Genomic DNA, 22579 nt, shown 5'->3' with positions numbered 1-22579 from the left:
CGGCCCAGTCCGACTTTAGTACTTTCTTTACTGGTTTTTTTTTTAATTCCCAAACTTCCTCCAATTGGTGGAGGTCATTTAAAGTTCGGCCTGGCCGAACTTACTCCTTTTTTACTCGTTTAAACTTAAATGGCTTTAAAATTGAAATAATAATTGTTTTTCTACCCACCCTAATGTAAAAGAAAATTTATGCTGTCATCTTCGGCATCAGTAGGCTGTAATATGCCGGTCGGCACTAAACTGATGCTAGGTAGTTACCAAGATTATTATGCATCACACGTTAGACATAATTATTCCAGATAATCTGTTACTAAACCAAGATTTTATGAGATACCGTAGTAGAAAGACAAAACTAAGAAATACTGCTCACTTCAGAGATTTCAAAGGCGACATCTTGTGTCCCAAATATGCTGAAGAGAATATCATTTTAAATTTATATTCAGATATAATTAAATATACAATTGTTGAAATTAAGAGGACAATATGGTAGCTTTATACAAGAGATAAGATAACATAGAAGAAGATGACATAAATTTCAGATAAATATAATTAATTATTTTTTTTGAACTATCCTAGTAACTAGCAATTTTTTCTAACGAAAACCGATTTTTCAATGCCCCCAATTAAATGTAACAAAAAATATTCTTAAACTCAAATTTATTATTTTAAGTAATGAATATAGTGGCTTTGAATCCCTAAAATACTCTGGGTATATACTCGGTATATAACACACCCCGTCAAAGAAATTTAAATTGCATATTCCATAACCTACATGTCCTGAGATTTCTTAAAAATTGATAATTCTAAGGTCTTTCACCTCTCATAAAACACATTCAAATTAAAAGCATTCTCTTCAGATTAATTTTCTTAATTAATTGACACAGATATACAACTTTAAAATAACTAAAATATATAATCCCACAATATGTAACAATAAATAATGCCCACAATCCTTACAACAACTTCCCCGTTCTTGTATCTCTTCTTGTTTTTTTCTTAAATTACACAACAACAACTCCCACATAAATCCATCGATGCAGTTATACCGCCACCTAATGACGTCCAACTGTCACAACTTGGTTGAGTAATTTAGAATTCCATTGAAACGCTGGGGAAAAAAGGCTCTTAAAATCCTGTTATAAATCACATTTGTTGCTGGGCAATAAATGTCAGGCAGTCGGACAATAACATTGAAGCTCTTCTCATATTCGCCATTGAGGCGTGTGAATAACAACAGGAAAACCATAAAATTTGTCATTTTAGGACAAGGCGACACACATACATACACGTCAACGTCAACATGAGTTAACGTCAAACGGACTTAAGTGCCGTTATGACAAAAAACCAACTGACAAAATATTTAGTTTAAGGCTAAACGCGTGAACTAAGACTCTTGGGGTCGTGTGGCTGTGAATGTTCTTGATGGATAAGATACCTACAGCCCCGAAATGAAACATTTTTCAAAATACGCCCACCTTTAACGCCTAGTGACACACGTAATCATATCACGAACGATATGTTGTTACATAATGTTGGACAATGCACTGTGGAATGTAACGTGGTAAGGTACGTGGATTTTTAGAGAATGTTTTTTCAAGGATCAAACTTGGATTTTTAAAGAATATTTTTCAAGGAGCAATAAACGTGGATTTTTAGAGAATATTTTTTCAAGGACCAACAGAGCAAAAAATGGATTTTTAAACGAGGATTTTCGAAGAATATTTTTTTGAATAATTTTATTTTATCAAGGTCCAAATATCCAATAATCGTAGATTTTTCAAAGAATATTTTTTCAAGGACGAAATGTCCAATAAACTTGGACATTTAAAGAATATTTTTTCAAGGACCAAATGTCAAATATATTTGGCCTTTCAAAGAATATTTTTTCAAGGAGCAAATGTTTAATAAACGTGGATTTTTAAAGAATAATTTTTAAGGACCAAGGTATATTCTTTCAAGGACCAAACGTGGATTTTGAAGGAATAATTTTTAAGAACCAATGGGATATTCTTTCAAGGACCAAACGTGGATTTTTAAAGAATAATTTTTATGGACTAACGTTATATTCTTTAAAGGACCAAACGTGGATTTTTAAAAAATATTTTTTCCAGGACCAATAAACGTGGATTTTTAAAGAAATCGTTGACGTGGATTTTTAAAGAATATTTTCCAAGGATCAAACGTGGGTTTTTAAAGAATATTTCAAGGATCAAACGTGGATTTTTAAAGAATATTTCAAGGATCAAATGTGGATTTTTAAAGAATATTTCAAGGATCAAACGTGGATTTTTAAAGAATATTTCAAGGATCAAACGTGGATTTTTAAAGAATATTTCAAGGATCAAACGTGGATTTTTAAAGAATATTTCAAGGATCAAACGTGGATTTTTAAAGAATATTTCAAGGATCAAACGTGGATTTTTAAAGAATTTTTTTTAAGGACCAATAAACGTGGATTTTAAAAGAAATTTTTTATAGAACAAACGTGGATTTTTAAAAATATTTTCCAAGGATCAAACGTGGATTTTAAAAGAAATTTTTTATAGAACAAACGTGGATTTTTAAAAAATATTTTCCAAGGATCAAACGTGGATTTTTAAAGAATATTTTTCAAGGATCAAACGTGGATTTTTAAAGAATATTTCAAGGACCAATAAACGTGGATTTTAAAAGAAATTTTTTATAGAACAAACGTGGATTTTTAAAAAATATTTTCCAAGGATCAAACGTGGATTTTTAAAGAATATTTTTCAAGGATCAAACGTGGATTTTTAAAGAATATTTCAAGGATCAAACGTGGATTTTTAAAGAATATTTTTTCAAGGATCAACCGTGGATATTTAAAGAATATTTTTTCAAGGATCAAACGTGGATTTTTAAAGAATATTTTTTCAAGGATCAAACGTGGATTTTTAAAGAATATTTTTTAAGGATCAAACGTGGATTTTTAAGGATCAAACGTGGATTTTTAAAGAATATTTTTTAAGGATCAAACGTGGATTTTTAAGGATCAAACGTGGATTTTTAAAGAATATTTTTTAAGGATCAAACGTGGATTTTTAAGGATCAAACGTGGATTTTTAAAGAATATTTTTTAAGGATCAAACGTGGATTTTTAAGGATCAAACGTGGATTTTTAAAGAATATTTTTTAAGGATCAAACGTGGATTTTTAAGGATCAAACGTGGATTTTTAAAGAATATTTTTTAAGGATCAAACGTGGATTTTTAAGGATCAAACGTGGATTTTTAAAGAATATTTTTTAAGGATCAAACGTGGATTTTTAAGGATCAAACGTGGATTTTTAAAGAATATTTTTTAAGGATCAAACGTGGATTTTTAAGGATCAAACGTGGATTTTTAAAGAATATTTTTTAAGGATCAAACGTGGATTTTTAAGGATCAAACGTGGATTTTTAAAGAATATTTTTTAAGGATCAAACGTGGATTTTTAAGGATCAAACGTGGATTTTTAAAGAATATTTTTTAAGGATCAAACGTGGATTTTTAAGGATCAAACGTGGATTTTTAAAGAATATTTTTAAGGATCAAACGTGGATTTTTAAAGAATATTTTTTAAGGATTAAACGTGGATTTTTAAAGAATATTTTTTAAGGATCAAACGTGGATTTTTAAAGAATATTTTTTAAGGATCAAACGTGGATTTTTAAAGAATATTTTTTAAGGATCAAACGTGGATTTTTAAAGAATATTTTTTAAGGATCAAACGTGGATTTTTAAAGAATATTTTTTAAGGATCAAACGTGGATTTTTAAAGAATATTTTTTAAGGATCAAACGTGGATTTTTTTTAAGGATCAAACGTGGATTTTCAAGGATCAAACGTGGATTTTTAAAGAATATTTTTTAAGGACCAACAGGGGAATAAAAAAATATTATTTCAAGGATCAAACGTAGATTTTCATGAATATTGGGTGGATTTTTAAAGATTATTTTTTCATCGACCAACAGAGGAATAAAAGTATATTTTTTTCAAGGTCCAATAAACGTAGATTTTTAAAAAATATTTTTTCAAGGGCCAATGTACGTGTGTTTTTAAAGAATATTTTTTCAAGGACCAATAAACGTGGATTTTTGAAGGATACTTTTTCAAGGACCAATAAACGTGGATTTTTAAAGAATATTTTTTCAAGGACCAATAAACATGGATTTTTAAAGAATATCTCTTTAGGGATCAAACATGAATTTTTAAATAATTTGCTTCCATCATGGTCTACTACTCTTTATGTGTTTATATTTAATTTTTTTTAATATTAAATATAGTATCCGATCCCCTTTCTTATCACTGTCCCCTCCAAATTACTATTTCAAAAAATATATATTTAATATGCACTGCACAAAGGCAATTAAGACAATAGTAAATGTTCACAATGTTGTAGCTAACATACGTACAACACGACCAAGGGGCTGACATCGCGTCAAGATTAAGACCTAAAGACTTGAAACATTAGCCAAGCCAACACAAAAAAAGAATCTATTTCTGTTCTCATGTAGTATGGCGGCGTTGGTGAGCGTAAATTGGATTTTTCATTCAAAATTTTCAGCTCCATTAGACTCGTTAAATGTATGACTAATTGTATTGTGTGGAAGGCACAGCAATGCATGGCTAAGCGCATGCGCACACTCCACAATCGTTTTCTTTCATTTTTTATTTGGGAGCGGACCAATGCAATTTAAATCGTTTATAAACGAACTACATCTGTTGTTAGGTTGCGGACGCCTGTTCTCTATTGGCGCTGCCAAGTTGTTAATAGAACGAAACGATTTTCTGCCATTTGGCACAAGTCATGAATTTGATTTACATTGAAATCAAGTGATCAAGTATTTTGCATTCGGCACTAAAAAAAAGTTTAAATAAATCATAAAACCAGATTTCGTTTGGTTTTTTGAGGTCTTTTCAAAATTTTGTTGACGTATTGAATTTACCGGATTGTGGCCAATCATGATGACAAAGACCTAGAGAATTTATTACAGCGGCTGGTGATTTATCAAGCGGTGATTTACTTTTTTTTTACTAAAGAGGTAAGGTTGGACGTTTTTAAAGAAGCAGGAAGGAGAGATAAAGGGATAAATTTGCTTTAATCTTTTTAAATGGGCACCAAGGGCCACTATTGGTTTAAAACAGCGGAATCTTTGGAGCTTCGTACATTAATAGTACTGTTCGATTCTTTCGTAACCTATAAGAAAAGAAAGTTGGAAATTTTCCTATGAGAGTCAGTGGAATTTTGTGTAGAATATTTTTTTAACACTTTGTGACTTAAATGAAAACTTGTGTTACCTTAATGCTTCAATCCAAAAAACAACAAAAAATATCAAAAAATCATAATTTTTTTTACCAACATTGATGTAAATATTTTTTTGACATGTAATGGAGATAAGAAAAAATGATTGTCTTATAATGACATTTAATACAAATGATTTATTTGGCGTCCGCCTTCTAAAGTGATGTTATATAGGAGATTATTTGGTGTAGATCGTCGTTAATCCTAAAATGTGTTTTAAGATACTTTCATTTCTGCCGTTTTCGTAAGATTTAGAGTTTTCATGTCTTCCTGGGCCTGTAGTAAACGTTCTTTTATTTGTGGGTCCTAGAAATAATATTATTTAAAAATCCTAGTTTATTGCTCTGTTGATACCTATACCTATAAAAATTCGGTTTATGGCTCTGATGGTCCTTCAAAAAATATTCTTTAAAAGACCGCAATTATTGCTGTATTGGTCCTCGAAAAATTATTCATTAAAAATCCACGTTTCTTGCTCTGATGATCCTTGAAAAAATATTTCTTTAAAAATCCACTTTTCTTGCTCTGATGATCCTTGAAAAAATATTTCTTTAAAAATCCACTTTTCTTGCTCTGATGATCCTTGAAAAAATATTTCTTTAAAAATCCACGTTTCTTGCTCTGATGATCCTTGAAAAAATATTTCTTTAAAAATCCACGTTTCTTGCTCTGATGATCCTTGAAAAAATATTTCTTTAAAAATTCACGTTTCTTGCAATAATGATCCTTGAAAAAAATTTCTTTAAAAATCCACGTTTCTTGCACTGATGATCCTTGAAAAAAAATTTCTTTAAAAATCCAAGTTTCTTGCACTGATGATCCTTAAAAAAAAATTCTTTCTTTCTTTTGATGATCCTTGAAAAAAAATTCTTTAAAAATCCACGTTTATTTGTCTACTAATCCTTGAAAAAAAATTCTTTAAAAATCCACGTTTATTGGTCTATTAAACCTTGAAAAAATATTCCTTAAAAATCAACGTTTATTGGTCTATAAATCCTTCAAAAAATATTCTTTAAAAATCCACGTTTATTGGTCTATTAATCCTTGAAAAAAAATTCTTTAAAAATCCACGTTTATTGGTCTATTAAACCTTGAAAAAATATTCCTTAAAAATCAACGTTTATTGGTCTATAAATCCTTCAAAAAATATTCTTTAAAAATCCACGTTTATTGGTCTATTAATCCTTGAAAAAAATATTCTTTAAAAATCCTCGTTTATTGGTCTATTAATCCTTGAAAAAAATATTCTTTAAAAATCCTCGTTTATTGGTCTATTAATCCTTGAAAAAATATTCTTTAAAAATCCACGTTTATTGGTCTATTAATCCTTGAAAAAAATATTCTTTAAAAATCCACGTTTATTGGTCTATTAATCCTTGAAAAAAATATTCTTTAAAAATCCACGTTTATTGGTCTATTAATCCTTGAAAAAAATATTTTTTAAAAAATCCACGTTTATTGGTCTATTAATCCTTGAAAAAAATATTCTTTAAAAATCCACGTTTATTGGTCTATTAATCCTTGAAAAAAATATTCTTTAAAAATCCACGTTTATTGGTCTATTAATCCTTGAAAAAATATTCTTTAAAAATCCACGTTTATTGGTCTATTAATCCTTGAAAAAATATTCTTTAAAAATCCACGTTTATTGGTCTATTAATCCTTGAAAAAATATTCTTTAAAAATCCACGTTTATTGGTCTATTAATCCTTGAAAAAATATTCTTTAAAAATCCACGTTTATTGGTCTATTAATCCTTGAAAAAATATTCTTTAAAAATCCACGTATATTGGTCTACTAATCCTTGAAAAAATATTCTTTAAAAATCCACGTTTATTGGTCTATTAATCCTTCAAAAAATATTCTTTAAAAATCCACATTTAAGGGTGTGCCTATCCTTGAAAAAATATTCTTTAAATATACACGTTCAAGGGTCCTTGAAAAAATATTCTTTAAAAATCCACGTTTAAGAGTCCTTGAAAAAATATTCTTTAAAAATCCACGTTTAAGGGTCCTTGAAAAAATATTCTTTAAAAATCCACGTTTAAGGGTCCTTGAAAAAATATTTTTTTAAAATCCCATTTAAGGGTCCTTGAAAAAATATTCTTTAAAAATCCACGTTTAAGGGTGTGCTGATCCTTGAAAAAATATTCTTTAAAAATACACGTTTAAGGGTGTGCTGATCCTTGAAAAAATATTCTTTAAAAATACACATTTATTGGTCTTTTAATCCTTGAAAATTTATTCTTTAAAAATCCACGTTTCTTGCTCTGATTATCCTTGAAAACAATTTCTTTAAGAATTTAAGATTTTTGCTCCGATGATCTTTGAAAAAATTTATAAATTTTTCAAATTGAAATATTCTTTAAAATACCGCAATTATTGCTGTCTTGGTCCTCAAAAATTATTCTTTTAAAGTCCACGTATTTTGCACAGATGATCCTTGAAAAAAAATTCTTTAAAAATCTAAGCTTTTTGCTCCGATGATCTCTGAAAAAATTCTTTCAAAATCCAAATGTATGGCTCTTTTGGTCCTTAAAAAAATCTTTAAAAATCTAGGTTTATTGCTCCGTTGGATCTTGAAAAATATTCCTTAACAGTCCATGTTCTTTTGGAAATTCCACGTTTAGGGGCCGCTCTTCTTTAAAAAAAAAAATATTCTTTAAAAATCCTAGATTATTGATCTGTTGGTCCTTAAACAATATTCTTTAAAAATCCACTTTTATTGGATATTTTGTCCTTAAAATTGTTTTCTAAAAATCCGCGATTATTGGGCTGTTGGTCCTTGAAATAATATTCTTTAATAATGCACGCGTAGGGGTCTGTCGGTCCTTGAAAAAAATATTAGGTCTATCTACAATTGCTTAAAAAAATATTTATTTTAAAATCCGCGTTTAAAAATCAGCATGTCCTTGAAAAATCCAAGTTCAGTGATCTGTTGATCCTTGAAAAAATATTCATTAAAAATATACGCCTGGTCTGTTATTACTTAGAAAATTATTCTTTAGAAATCCAGATCCTTGGAAAATATTCTTTAAAAATCCACGTTTAAGGGTCTGTTGATCCTTGATAAAATATTCTTTAAAAATCCACGTTTAAGGGTCTGTTGATCCTTGATAAAATATTCTTTAAAAATCCACGATTATTGATTAGTTGGTCCTTGAAAAAATATTCTTTAAAAAATCAAATTTTTTGGCTCTAATAGAAATCTAAGTTTATAGCTTTCTTCCCCATTATAGTAAATGCTCATTGGCTCTGATTATAGTGTTGAAATTGTTACAATGCCTCAAAAATCTCTCTTCTTACCCACAACCATAATGTAATAAAATCCCCAATTTTTCACAAAAATTTCATTTAACTTCCCTGTAAGAATGCAACCCATTGTATATTTTTTATTTTAAAATGACTGTATATTATCAAACAAATCATGAATAAGACCAAAGAAGCACAAATATTCTTAACAAATATTCAACACTTATTGTCGCCAGCAATTGGGTCATTCCTTTACTCATTCGCACAATACCTAGTATTTAGCCACAAACCCAAAGTCCAACCACACTAATTTGTCGGCAAAAAAACGCGACCTACTAAACTTTCAATTGCCATCAATGAATCGTCATATTTTATTTGCTCACAAAAATTATGAAAAGGAAAATATAAAAGAAATGTCTTAAACAAATATAAGTATTTCAGTCAACTGCATTAAGTGGTACTTAATATGCATCACATTTCACATCGCCCCCTCCCCTCACCATCCCCAACAGACCAAAAATATGCGTCACAACTGCAAGTCCAAAGAAGAAAAAAGAATTCTTACAAAACAAAATACTGAAAATTTCACCGCTTACATTTTATTGACTCTCCTCTAAAATGACAATCTACAGAACATTCTGTTAACATTTATGGGCCACAATTAAAAAAAAAAAAACATTTCGAGTTTTAAACGAACGCTTTATGTGTAGCAGACACAAGGCAGCAATTGTCCAAGAGTTTTTTTCAGTATTTGGGAATTTTTTGCGGAGGAGTCAATTGGAGTTTTATTTGTTCTGCTGACATGGACATGGTCTATTTGGTTAAGTGGATTTTGAGAAAGTCTAAGAGAGAAGAAGAGAAGAAGGAATTGGGACATAAGAGGAAGTAGGGTGGAACTACAGGGAGGAACCAAACGTTTCTTGGAAGATCTGACAGTTCTTCAGAAAAATAATTTTAAATTCCTCCTTTACTTGTCTGCTGGTCTTTGGAAAAATATTATTTTAAAATCCTTGTTTATTATTATTATTTTAAAATCCTTGTCTGTTGGTCCTTGACAAAATATTCTTTAAAAACACATTTGTTGCTCTGTAGGTCTTTTTGAAAAAATATTTCTTAAAAATCCACGTTTAAGGGTCTGTTGATCCTTGAAAACATATTGTATAAAAATCCATGTTTCTTTATTGCTCTTTGATCCTGAAAAAATGTACTTTGTCTGTTGATCCTTCAAACAATATTCTTAAAAAATTAACCTTTATTGGCCGGTTGGTCCTTAAAATAATATTCCTTAAAAATCCAGGTCCTTAGAAAATATTTTTTAAAACCCCAAGTTTATTGCTCGGTTGGACCTTGAAAAAATATTCTTTAAGAATCTAGGTCCTTAGAAAATATTCTTTAAACCCCCAAGTTTATTGCTATGTTTGTCCTTGAAAAAAAAAAATCTTTAAAAATCCACGTTTCCTGAACTGTTGATCCTTGAAAAAATATTCTTTAAAAATTCACGTTCCTTGGTCTGCTGGTCCTTGAAAAAATATTCTTTAAAAATCCACGTTTCTTAGACTGTCGATCTTTGAAAAAATATTCTTTAAAAATCCACGTTTATTGTTTTGTCGATCCTTGAAAAAAATATTCTTTAAAAATCCACGTTTCTTAGACTGTCGATCTTTGAAAAAATATTCTTTAAAAATCCACGTTTCTTAGACTGTCGATCTTTGAAAAAATATTCTTTAAAAATCCACGTTTATTGTTTTGTCGATCCTTTGAAAAAATATTCTTTAAAAATCCACGCTTCTTGGACTGTCGATCCTTTGAAAAAATATTCTTTAAAAATCCACGTTTACTGTTTTGTCGATCTTTTGAAAAAATATTCTTTAAAAATCCACGCTTCTTGGACTGTCGATCCTTTGAAAAAATATTCTTTAAAAATCCACGTTTATTGTTTTGTCGAAAAACAAAATGAAAAAATATTCTTTAAAAATCCACGTTTATTGTTTTGTCGAAAAACAAAATGAAAAAATATTCTTTAAAAATCCACGTTTCTTGGACTGTTGATCCTTGAAAAAATACTCTTTAGTAATCCACGTTTCTTGGACTGTTGATCCTTGAAAAAATACTCTTTAGTAATCCACGTTTCTTGGACTGTTGATCCTTGATAAAATATTTTTTAAAAATCCACGTTTCTTGGACAGCTGATGCTTGAAAAAATACTCTTTAGTAATCCACGTTTCTTGGACTGTTGATCCTTGATAAAATATTTTTTAAAAATCCACGCTTCTTGGACAGCCGATCCTTTGAAAAAATATTCTTTAAAAATCCACGTTTCTTGGACAGCTGATGCTTGAAAAAATACTCTTTAGTAATCCACGTTTCTTGGACTGTTGATCCTTGATAAAATATTTTTTAAAAATCCACGCTTCTTGGACAGCCGATCCTTTGAAAAAATATTCTTTAAAAATCCACGTTTATTTAGCATTTGGTCCTTGAAAAAATATTCTTTAAAAATCCACATTTATTTAGCATTTGGTCCTTGAAAAACCATTCTTTAAAAATCCACGGTTATTTAGCATTTGGTCCTTGAAAAAATATTCTTCAAAAATCCACGTTTCTTGGACTGTTGATCCTTGAAAAAATATTCTTTAAGAATCCACGTTTCTGATCCTTTAGGATTTTTTTTTTTAAATCCAAGTTTCTGATCCTTAATATATATGTAATATTTATTGAAAATCCACGTTTATTGATCCGTTGATATTTGAAAAATATTTTTAAAAATCCAAATTTATTGGTCTGTTGGTCCTTGAAATTTATTTTTTTTTTTAAATCCACGTTTATTGCTCAGCAGGTAGTTGGAAACTGTTCTTTAAAATTCCATGTTGGAAAAAATATACTTTTTAAAAATCCACGATTATTGTACTTTTGGTCCTTGAAAAAAATATTCTTTAAAAATCCACTTTTATTGCTGTGTAGTTATCTGAAAAATATTCCCTTAAAATCCACTCGCTAATTCTCTAAAAATGGAACCCACCTCATATGATATTTGCCACATAAATATATTTCCTACATTCCACAGTTTTCCTCCCCTACCTCTCCCATCCTAGACCTTGCATACATGATGTTTACATTTACGCCAAACAATTTGAACTCACAAATTGCGAGTGACATCAATGCAAATGGAATGAAATGAAACGGACATTGATATCCATTCCTGGGGAGTCATTTCATTTGGGTTGGCTTTTCATGGCCATTTCAGCCATTTTTCAGCTTGCATTACTTCTTTGTTCTGGGCCACCACTGTTTTTTTTCTCCCATAGCTGATCACTGCTCTGCTCCTATTGATTAAGGATCAAAATTATGCCCGAATGACAAGAGTAAATTGTAGACTGCGTAAATCTACAACCCACTCATCCATGCTACGCATCTTGGAGTATGTTGTGCTTGAGGATAGGGCAAATACTACAGCAAGTCCTCTGAACCTGGCCTGTTAAAGACTCAGCATAATGGGCTCCTTGTAGTTGCAAATAAATGTTACTGTTATTTTCAACATGGATGGCTGTTTAGAAATTCCAACATTGCTAAACAAGCGATAAGAGTAATAAATTGAAATTCGAATGAAAAAAAAACACTTTTATTGGAAAATGAAATGAAAATACTCTTTTCGGAAATTAAATGAAGTCCAATGGGGGAAAGGGAAATCTACGTTCTTAGGCATCAAAGAGTCCTTAAAAAGTTGTCGTAAAACGCGTTTAGAGTCCTCTACGGATCCTTTAAAAATTTATTTGGAAATTCACGTTCTAAGACTATTAAAAATCCTTTAAGACTTCTTTTAAAAATTCACTTTCTAACACCGATTAATTTTATTTTAAATCCACGATTAGAGACATCTTGTGGTCGATTAAAAATCCTTTGGAAAAATCTACGTTTAAGAACCTCTATTGGTCGAATATTTTGTTTTATTCCACGTTGAGAGACCTATAGGTGCTCACTAAAAATCCCTTGAAAAATCTACGACATCCAAGGCCCCAATTTCTTTTTTAATGCACCATCTATATATTTTTAAACATCCATAGAACTCTAAGGACGGATTTAAAATTATTTTAAATATCCACATTAGGCGACCCCTAGGGATCGAATAATTTTTTAATCGTTTAGAGATCGATAACAAATGTTTTAAAAATTCACACATGTAAAGACCTCCAGTGGTTGATTATTTTTTTTTTAACTCCACATTTAGAGAAACTTGACATCTTTGAAAAATTATTCTTTAAAACTCCAGGTCCTTGAAAAAAATATTCTTTAAAAATTCAAGTTTATTGGTCTGTTGGTCCTTGAAAAATTATTCTTTAAAAATCCAGGTCCTCGGGAAATATACTTTAAAAATCCAAGTTTAAGGTTCTGTTGATTTTTGAAAAAATATTCTTAAAAAATCCAGGTCCTTGGAAAATATTTTTAAACAATTCACGTTTATTGGTCTGTTGGTCCTTGAAAAATTATTCTTTAAAAATCCAGATCCTTGGAAAATATTCTTTAAAAATCCAAGTTTATATTGAAAAAATATTTTTTAAAAATTAACGTTTATTGGTCTGCTGGTTCTTGGAAAATTATTCTTTAAAAATCCAAGTCCTTGGAAAATATTCTTTAAAAATTAACGTTTAAGGGTCTGTTGATCCTTAAAAAAATATTCTTTAAAAATCCACAATTAAGGGTCTGTTGATCCTTGAAAAAATATTCTTTAAAAATTAACGTTTAAGGGTCTGCTGGTTCTTGGAAAATTATTCTTTAAAAATCCAAGTCCTTGGAAAATGTTCTTTAAAAATCCACGTTTAAGGGTCTGTTGATCCTTAAAAAAATATTCTTTAAAAATCCACAATTAAGGGTCTGTTGATCCTTGAAAAAATATTCTTTAAAAATTAACGTTTAAGGGTCTGTTGATCCTTTAAAAATATGCTTTAAAAATCCATCTTTAAGGGTCTGTTGATTCTTTAAAAATCCACGTTTAAGGGTCTGTTGATCCTTGAAAAAATATCCTTTAAAAATCCATCTTTAAGGGTCTGTTTATCCTTGAAAAAATATTCTTTAAAAATACACGTTAAAGGGTCTGTTGATCTTTGAAAAAATATTCATTAAAAATCCATCTGTAAGGGTCTGTTGAAAAATATTCTTTAAAAATCCACGTTTAACGGTCTGTTGATCCTTGAGAAAATATTCTTTATTCTGTAAAATATTCATTTGTCAGTGGGTCCTTGAAAAAATATTCTAAAAAATCCACGATTGTTTGTCCTTGAAAAAATATTTTAAAAAATCCACGTTTTTTTGTCCTTGAAAAAATATTCTAAAAAATCCACGTTTGTTTGTCCTTGAAAAAATATTCTAAAAAATCCACGTTTGTTTGTCCTTGAAAAAATATTTTAAAAAATCCACGTTTGTTTGTCCTTGAAAAAATATTCTAAGAAATCCACGTTTCTGGGTCCTTGAAAAAATATTCTTTAAAAACCACGTCCTCTAGGAGTACGAAAAAAAAATCCTTAAAAAATCCACGTCCCCTAGGAGTTGGAAAAAAATCCGCGTTCACTAGGAGTTCCAAATATAATCCTTCAAAAACACATGTCCTCCAGGACTTAAAAAAATAATTTTAAAAATCTACGTCCTCTGTGACTTCGAAAAATAAATCTTTTAAAAAATTCACGTCATCTAGGTCTTCGAAAAAAATCCTTTAAAAAATTCACGTCCACGTATTAAGTCCTCCAGGATTCCAATGAAAATCCTTTTAAAAATTCAGGTCTGAAGTCCTCTGAATTAAAAATTGACTTCGTAAGTTATCTTAGTCTCCAATAAAAATCAATTTCTGAAGTCCAGGACTCCAATAAAAATCCTCTAAAATATGCTCTATGAGCCGATTAAAATCTAAGTCCTCCACAATTCCAATAAAAAATACTTCATAAAACCACTTCGTATGCGACTCAAGTAAAAATCCATTAAATGTCCTTTAGGACTTCAAAAAAAATCTTTTAAAAAGGACTTAAAAGAAACATTCCTCCAAATTCAAAAATTGCCTTTAAAGGATATACTCTTAAACAATTCCCCCATCACTTCATAGATCCATATATCTTCCAAACATTCCTTTGATTTTGAACACCATAAACCTCAACATCTTGGGCAACTCCATTAATTTTATTCTTAAGTTCAATTCGAAATTTATTGGAAGTCATAACATATTTGCACTATGGCATGTACGCACGCGCCTTAGAACAAATTAATAGCTAATCTCCCTTCAAAACAAACGCATTTCTGTCATCACCTCACAAAACAAAGACGACCCAAACATCCTACCAAGCGGGCTAACTTTCCGACAGACAGAGAGTCACTCAAAATATATGGCCCTCCATTTAAGACAACAAATGAACATGAACCACATGTGGTTCAGTTTGCCTTCGTTGCCTCATAAAAATTATGACCAAACACCAGAAAACATGTACCTGGCCATCTCAGGCTGAGCGGGTTGCCTGGGTTGCGAGCGTGCCAGGCAATAGTAAAAATGTTAGAAAATGTTGTTGAAATCGTTATCAGAACGATTAAAAGTTTGGAAATGAAAACCCTTTTAAGTTGGAAAACCTTCAACAAATGCCACTGCCACTGGAATGGTCATCATGCTGTGGCGAGGACATGGACACGATGGCCAACATGATGATGGCATAAAGCAAATGACGAAAAGTCACTTAGACTGCCGGCCGGCCGGCAGATCGGTTGCCAGCCAGCCAGCCAGCCAGCCAGCCAGCCAGCCTCAATGTCTAGGCTGCCTGCTTTGAAATGAGAAAATGAGAAGCTCAATGCGAAGGTGATAAAAACCACCAAAACCAAGACAACAGCAGCAAAAACACTGCAGAATAGAAACTTTAGGGACCAGTTTATGGGAATTTGGGGGAATATTTATAACAATTGTTTACAAATAAAAATGCTGGCCGGCTGAAATAAGGTCTCTGTGTGGGATGAAGAAAATTCTAAGAGCAGTGATACAACGCCACTCAGCATTCTAGCAAACTGGGCAGTGGTAGTGTCCAAGTGAATTTGGCGCGCTGAGAGGCGTGAAAACAGTGGTTAGAAAAACCTTTGGAAAAAAGTTCAGCACTTATAAATAAGTTTCCCAAATGGGGCATTATGTGGGCCTCGTCAGTATATCCCACCTGTTTGGTTATTTTATATACCCTCCGCCTTAGTATGGAGGTTATATTAAGTTTGTCATTCCGTTTGTAACACTTTGATCAGCATGAAATTCTAAGTCGATTTCACAATGACCGTCCGTCTGTCCGTTTGTGGAAATCACTCTAGCCTCCGAACAAATTGAAGTAAGTTGATAAAATTTTACTCAAATATGTGTTTATGGTATTGAAATTATTATAGTTATAGTTAGTTATGGTATAGCCCCTATATAACTGTACCTCCCTTTATTCGGTATTTTGATGATTTTAGCGTCATTATACCCTACAACACTATGTGTTGGGGGTATTATAAGTTTGATTGGGCCAACAATTATGTAACACCACGAAATATTGGTTTCCCACATAGGAAAGTATATATGGATCTTCCTAGCTCGCCGAGCTGAGTCGATCTAGCTATGTATGTCCGTCCGTCCGTCTGTCCGTCTGTCCATGTTAATTTGTAATCACGCTACAGGTCGCAATTATGGCCCGATCCTTACGAAATTTTGCACGAAGGTGGGGTTAGGGTCAGAATAGAAGCCTATTTCTTTTGGAGAGGATCGCCAAATGTTTAGGGGTTGAAATGGACCAAATACTGAAAAAATGTCGGATTTTGCAATAGCTATACAGGTCGCAATTATCAATTACCAATTACCGCGGAACTTCGCATGAAGAAGCCTACCAATTTGGGTGGTCATCTGATAATATTTAGCGGGTAAAACAGACCATATATTTTTGTGTTGAAAAAATTCTACATTTTTCATTAAACCGCGAATATTTTAAATCCTGGCGAAATCACAAAGCCATGACAAGGTTACTTCTGATCTTTACATTGATGTTAACATCCAACGAAACGGATATATAGCAAAATATGTGCGATATATATGTCTATCAAAGAAGATATGCTTGAAAGATCTCTTATATGTCGAGAACGGCTGAACTGATTTCGACAGTTCTCATTAATTCAGAATGGCCTCTTGGCAGGAAAGAAAAAACGTCTAAAAAATCGCATAAAAATATCTCTCTAAAGATGAAAATATGGATTTTGTAAAATTTTCTCATATTTTTTCAATTTTGTCATATTTTTGGCATATTTTCATTTTGAATTAAACATTTGGTAATATTTCTACAGCTAACAAAACTAAGTAGTTAGGATATCAGGATATCATATACAGATCGCATTTATGGCCCGATCCTTACGAAATTTTGCATGGGGATAAGATGAGGGTCAGAATAGAAGTCTACTCTTTTTGGAGATGATCGCCATATATTTAGGGGTTGAAATGGACCAAAAAACTGCAAAATTGGCAGCAGGTCGTAATTATCGCCCAATCCTCACGCACATTTGAATGGGGGTTACCGGACATTGCAAAAGCCAAGCAGATTTGGATGGCCATCCAAAAATATTCAATGTGTGAAATAGTTTGCCAACTTTTGTAGACAAAATACGAAAATGTCCATTCCAGTGACTTTTTGGAGAATTCACAAATACAGGAAAGACGCACTTCCTACTATTTCGTTAACGCTGATTTCGTTGAAGAATCTAGTCAAACGTCTGTCATATAGATGCGTTTCAGTCAAAAACCAATAATAAATGTTAATCTTTTGCCACTTCTGAGAGATTCCAGATCTAGGAAGACCATTTACGTGCAAAACCTACCAATAAATTGGAAATGAGCAAATTAGTTTAAGTTACTATTTCGAAAATTAGAGAACGGAACCTGATAGTTCTCTTTTATTATTTGTCACAATAACTTGTGGAATTCTTTCGAGTATCTCGCCTATATAAACTGTATCGTTTATTATAGTGTTGTAGGGTATTCAACGGTCGGCAATTTCGATGGGTACTACAGCCTGTGACAGAAAATTGTCTATTCAGGTCCAGGTCTTCGCATAGACCCCCCAATAACGGAAAACCCTGTATTCGGTATTTTTAAGATTTAAAAAAAAAATTAACGAATTCTATTTTAAACTTATTTATTTTCCTTTCTATTTCCAAATGGTAACTTGGGTTTTTTTTACATTTTTTAGGCAACTTTTGTCACAAGCTATTACAATATTCAAATACGAAACTTGAAAAAAAAATCTGTTTATAATTTAGCTAAAATCATCAAAATACCGTATATTAGGAGGTACCGTCATATGGGGGCTATACGAAGACGTGGACCTACATGGCCCAAGTTTTGTCTTAAGCCGTAGTATCTATTACGAACTTTAAATAATTACTATGAACGAATTCCGGAGGTACCGATATATGGAGGCTATACGAAGACTTGGACCTACATGGCCCATTCTCAAAATTTTAGCAACCTACTTCATTTCGTTCGGAAGCTAGAGTGATTTCCACAGACGGACGGACACTGATAAATCGACATAGAATTTTATGCTGATCAAGATTATATATACTTTGTGGGGTCTAAAATGTATATTTCGAGATGTTACAAACGGAATGACAAACTTAATATACCCTCCGTACTATGGTGAAGGGTATAAAAATGTCGGAAATTTCATCAAATTTTAGAATAAATTTAGATTTGTACGAATTGGTCACCTTTAGCACGAATTATGGCCTTCAAACGGCCAATGAAACCGTCGCACGCTGCCCGAATGTTGCTCTCCGGTATTTTGGGCCATTCCCGACGAAGCGCTTGCTTGAGATGATCGACACTTTGGTATTTTTTAGTGCCAACCTTGCTTTCCAAAATACTCCAGACACAATGGTCCAACGGATTTGAATGAGGAGATTTTGTTGGCCATTGTGCGCTGAAATGAAACGAGGAACCTCATTTTGTAACCATTCTTGAGTGGCGCGTGCTGAGTGTGATGGTGCTGCGTCCTGTTGGAATGTCCAAGGTCTGCGACCAAAATGTTTGCATGTCCAAGGCTTTAATACACCCTCCAGAATATTTTCGGGATAATTTTCGGCATTTTGTCTGATGCCACGGTCGATTAATACGCCCTCCAGAATATTTTCGCGATAATATTCGGCATTTATTCTGATGCCACGGTCGATTAATACGAGCGTAGAGCGACCATCGCCTGCGCTTGACTTCTGGTGGCCAACCGAAGGTGCAGATTTTCAGCTGACCACTTTGGAAAGTAAACACGATCATTTTGTTTGTTTACAAAGAATGTTTTCTCATCGGAGAAAACCAAACTCGGCAGTTCACCACTTTCGGCCAAGCGAAGCAACTCTTTAGCTCTTTTGAGTCTATTTTCTTTCTGTTGTGGTGTAAGTTCTTGCACTTTTTTGGGATTTCAATGGGGTAAACCCCGAGCTCATTTTTCAATATTTGCCAAATGGAATATTGCGATATGTTCAGCACACAAGCAATTTTTCGGCCACGGCGCGCGGGCTTCGATCAAGTCGCTTCTGTACTTTTCGAACCATTTCTGCTGATGTTGTTGTTTTCTTCCGTCCACTTCCTTGACGTCGGGCTACGCTACAAGTATCACGGCAACGAGCGATGGTGCGAGACACAAAAGATTTATTCACATTTAAATACTGGAGGGCTCTAACGATAGCCACTTGTGGTTTTCCAGTCAAATATAAAGAAATCACACTATCACGCTTGAATTCCATTACAATTAAATTTTTTTCTGGAAAATTCTCAACAAAATGCTTTTGTACGGCTGTAAACAATATAATTACCTGTCACTGAAATAATTTTAACAGCTGTCGGACGAGTGGCTTAGAAATGACAGCAGTCTGAAATTGGTCGGCATTATTCATCGGAATTGTCTCAAATTTCGTATTTAAAGTTCATAATGGGTACTACATTATATGACAGAAAATTGTATATGCAGGACCACATTTTCGTATAGCCCCCACATATAACGGTATTCCTTCACATTGAACTTAGCTGCTTTTTTACTTGTTAGAACAAAAAAGGACTTATACGAACTGTTGGAACAAATTTAACATTTTAAGGTGGACTTTTCGCTAATCGAGCACAAACTGTTGACTATTTTAATGGGGTGACTCCGAAGGAATGGGTCGATAAATTCCACGCTCAGTTCAGATCTCTTGTTGAGATAAATATTTAAATATACAAAAGTTTGAAAAGAATCCCTGGCTTGGTTGGTAAGTTATGAGAGATATTTTTACCTCTTTGTGTTATCAAAAATGCTGGGGTTTACAAAGTTTGCAAAAAATTGGAAGATCCTTTCATGTTCTATGCGGTAATTAATTTTCTGTGAACATTTTGACATTTTGTAGGGGAGGTACTAGAAGGAGCGGACCGGTATTACCCACCTCCGAACTCGATCTAACTTTGACAATAGTATGAATATTAATAATATTGAATTAAATCGGATCCCTTCAAGAGTTATAGTGCGCACCAGCCAGTCACGCAGATAGATGTATGGACTGACGGACATCTCTAGATCGACTCCAAATGTCCTGAAACTGTTATTTCGATGAGGCACGTTTTGGCCTTCTGTTTAGTTTTTAATTCCTAAAAAGCACAACCTTGTCATTTCATTTCAATCACTGTGCCACGTCATAGCCGTGGTTGGTGCAAATAGACTTTGAATTGTTTAATATGATGTTAGGTTTTTGGTGTTACAACCGAACTGGACTGAGCTGGGACTGCTTTTTTACCTAACAACGATCGGAGGAGGCATGGAAGGGCAAAAAAATGCATATTGAATTTATAGAGTACATTTTGAAAGCTAAGGTTGAAGTTGATTTTCTGTACTTTACATTTTCCTTCCACATCAACTTCTTCATCATTCGCCCAGCTTGTTGGCAGCTCATGTAGGCAAGAGCTGATGGGCCAGTGATGGCGATGTGATGTGTGGCACAATGTTGCATGCAAAAGCCATGTACCGCATGTCGTTGAGTTGCACTTCAACACACAACGCTGATGCTGCCGCTGGTTGGCCGCCATCCCGCAACATTTTATTTTTGTATTTGGCCTGCACATCCACGCCGAGGAGTAAAGCGAAGCGCGTTTCTTACATGGCAATTATTGCTATTTTATGAAACTGACCAAGTCGTAGTTTAAGACTGATTGACAAATAAATTTAGATGCATGCGTGTCGATAGAATTCTCGTCTCGTGGAACGAGAAAAAAAAATAAAGAAAAACAAACGACATTTGCATATCGACGCTGGTCTTTGTCCCTTTGGCGTTGCGTCTGTATTATAGTTTCTGAAGATAGATTTTTCTACTTTTCTTCACCTTGGATGTATTTTGAGTACTTGAAGGTCTGTTAGGGAATTGGATTAACTTGGTTTGCTTTTCTTTGGTTAAATGATAGTATCACTGTCGTTATTTCACCTACACGTATGACGAGCCAGTATGGGTGAGTGTGAACGCAAATAGAAGTGGGTGCTTTAGTGGCTAGACCGGATAATACATATATTACGTTTTTGTGGATCGCTATGAAATAAGGGCGAATATTTGCTGTTGATGTAGTGGTTAGAATTTGAAAGGATATTTTTAAGGACACTCCGATTTTTTAGGAATATATTTTCAAGGAATATCCCAGCTACCAATGTGATGAAAAAGCGAGGATTTTTACAGGATATTCTTTCAAGGACCAAATAAGCAATAAACGTGGATTTTTAACGAATATTTTTTCAAGGACCCAATAAGCTAAAAACCTGGATTTGTAAATAATATTTTTTCAAGGATCAACAGGCAAATAAACTTGGATTTTTAAAGGATATTTTTCAAGGACCAAATAACTAATAAACTTGGATTTTTAAGAAAGATTTTTTCAAGGACCAAATGAGCTATAACCGTGGGTTTTGAGAGATTTTTTCAAGAACAAAGCAGCAAACGTGGGTTTTTAAAGAACATTTTTTCAAGTACCAACTGGGCAACAAACCTGTTTTTTTAAGGTTATAAACTTGGACCAAACTCAAGGACCCAATGAAGGATTTTTTAAGAAAAAATTTTCAAGGATCAACAGACAAAAAATGATTTTTAAAGAAGATTTTTTCAAGGATAAGAGTCCGAAAACAGGTGGATTTTTCAAGAAGATTTTTCCAAGGAACAACATAGCGCGGATTTTTAAGGAAGATTTTTTCCAACGCCATATGAGCAATAAAGGTGTATTTTTAAAGGATATTTTTTCAAGGACCAAATGAACAATTAATGTGGGTTTTAAAGAAGATTTTTAAAGGACCAAATAAGCAATAACCGTTGGTTTTTAAAGAAGATATTTTTCAAGGATCTACAGACCAAGACATGTTGGTTTTTAAAGTATATTTTTTCAAGGATCTACAGACCAAGAAATGTTGGTTTTTAAAGTAAATTTTTTCAAGGATCTACAGACTAAGAAACGTGGATTTTTAAAGGATCTTTTGTCAAGGATCCACTGACCAAGAAACGTGGATTTTTAAAGGATCTTTTTTCAAGAATCCACTAACCAAGAAACGTGGATTTTTAAAGGATCTTTTTTCAAGGATCCACTGACCAAGAAATGTGGATTTTTAAAGGATCTTTTTTCAAGAATCCGCTGACCAAGAAACGTGGATTTTTAAAGGATCTTATTTCAAGGATCCACAGACAAAGAAACGTGGATTTTTAAAGGATCTTTTTTCAAGGATCCACAGACAAAGAAACGTGGATTTTTAAAGGATCTTTTTTCAAGGATCCACAGACAAAGAAACGTGGATTTTTAAAGGATCTTTTTTCAAGGATCCACAGACAAAGAAACGTGGATTTTTAAAGGATCTTTTTTCAAGGATCCACAGACAAAGAAACGTGGATTTTTAAAGGATCTTTTTTCAAGGATCCACAGACAAAGAAACGTGGATTTTTAAAGGATCTTTTTTCAAGGATCAACAGACTAAGAAAGGATCAACATACCCAAACGTGTATTTT

The sequence above is a fragment of the Musca domestica genome, unplaced genomic scaffold, assembly GCF_030504385.1.
Source record: "Musca domestica strain aabys unplaced genomic scaffold, Musca_domestica.polishedcontigs.V.1.1 16, whole genome shotgun sequence".
Classification (NCBI taxonomy): Eukaryota; Metazoa; Arthropoda; class Insecta; order Diptera; family Muscidae; genus Musca; species Musca domestica.
Note: the sequence above shows the minus strand (reverse complement) of the source record.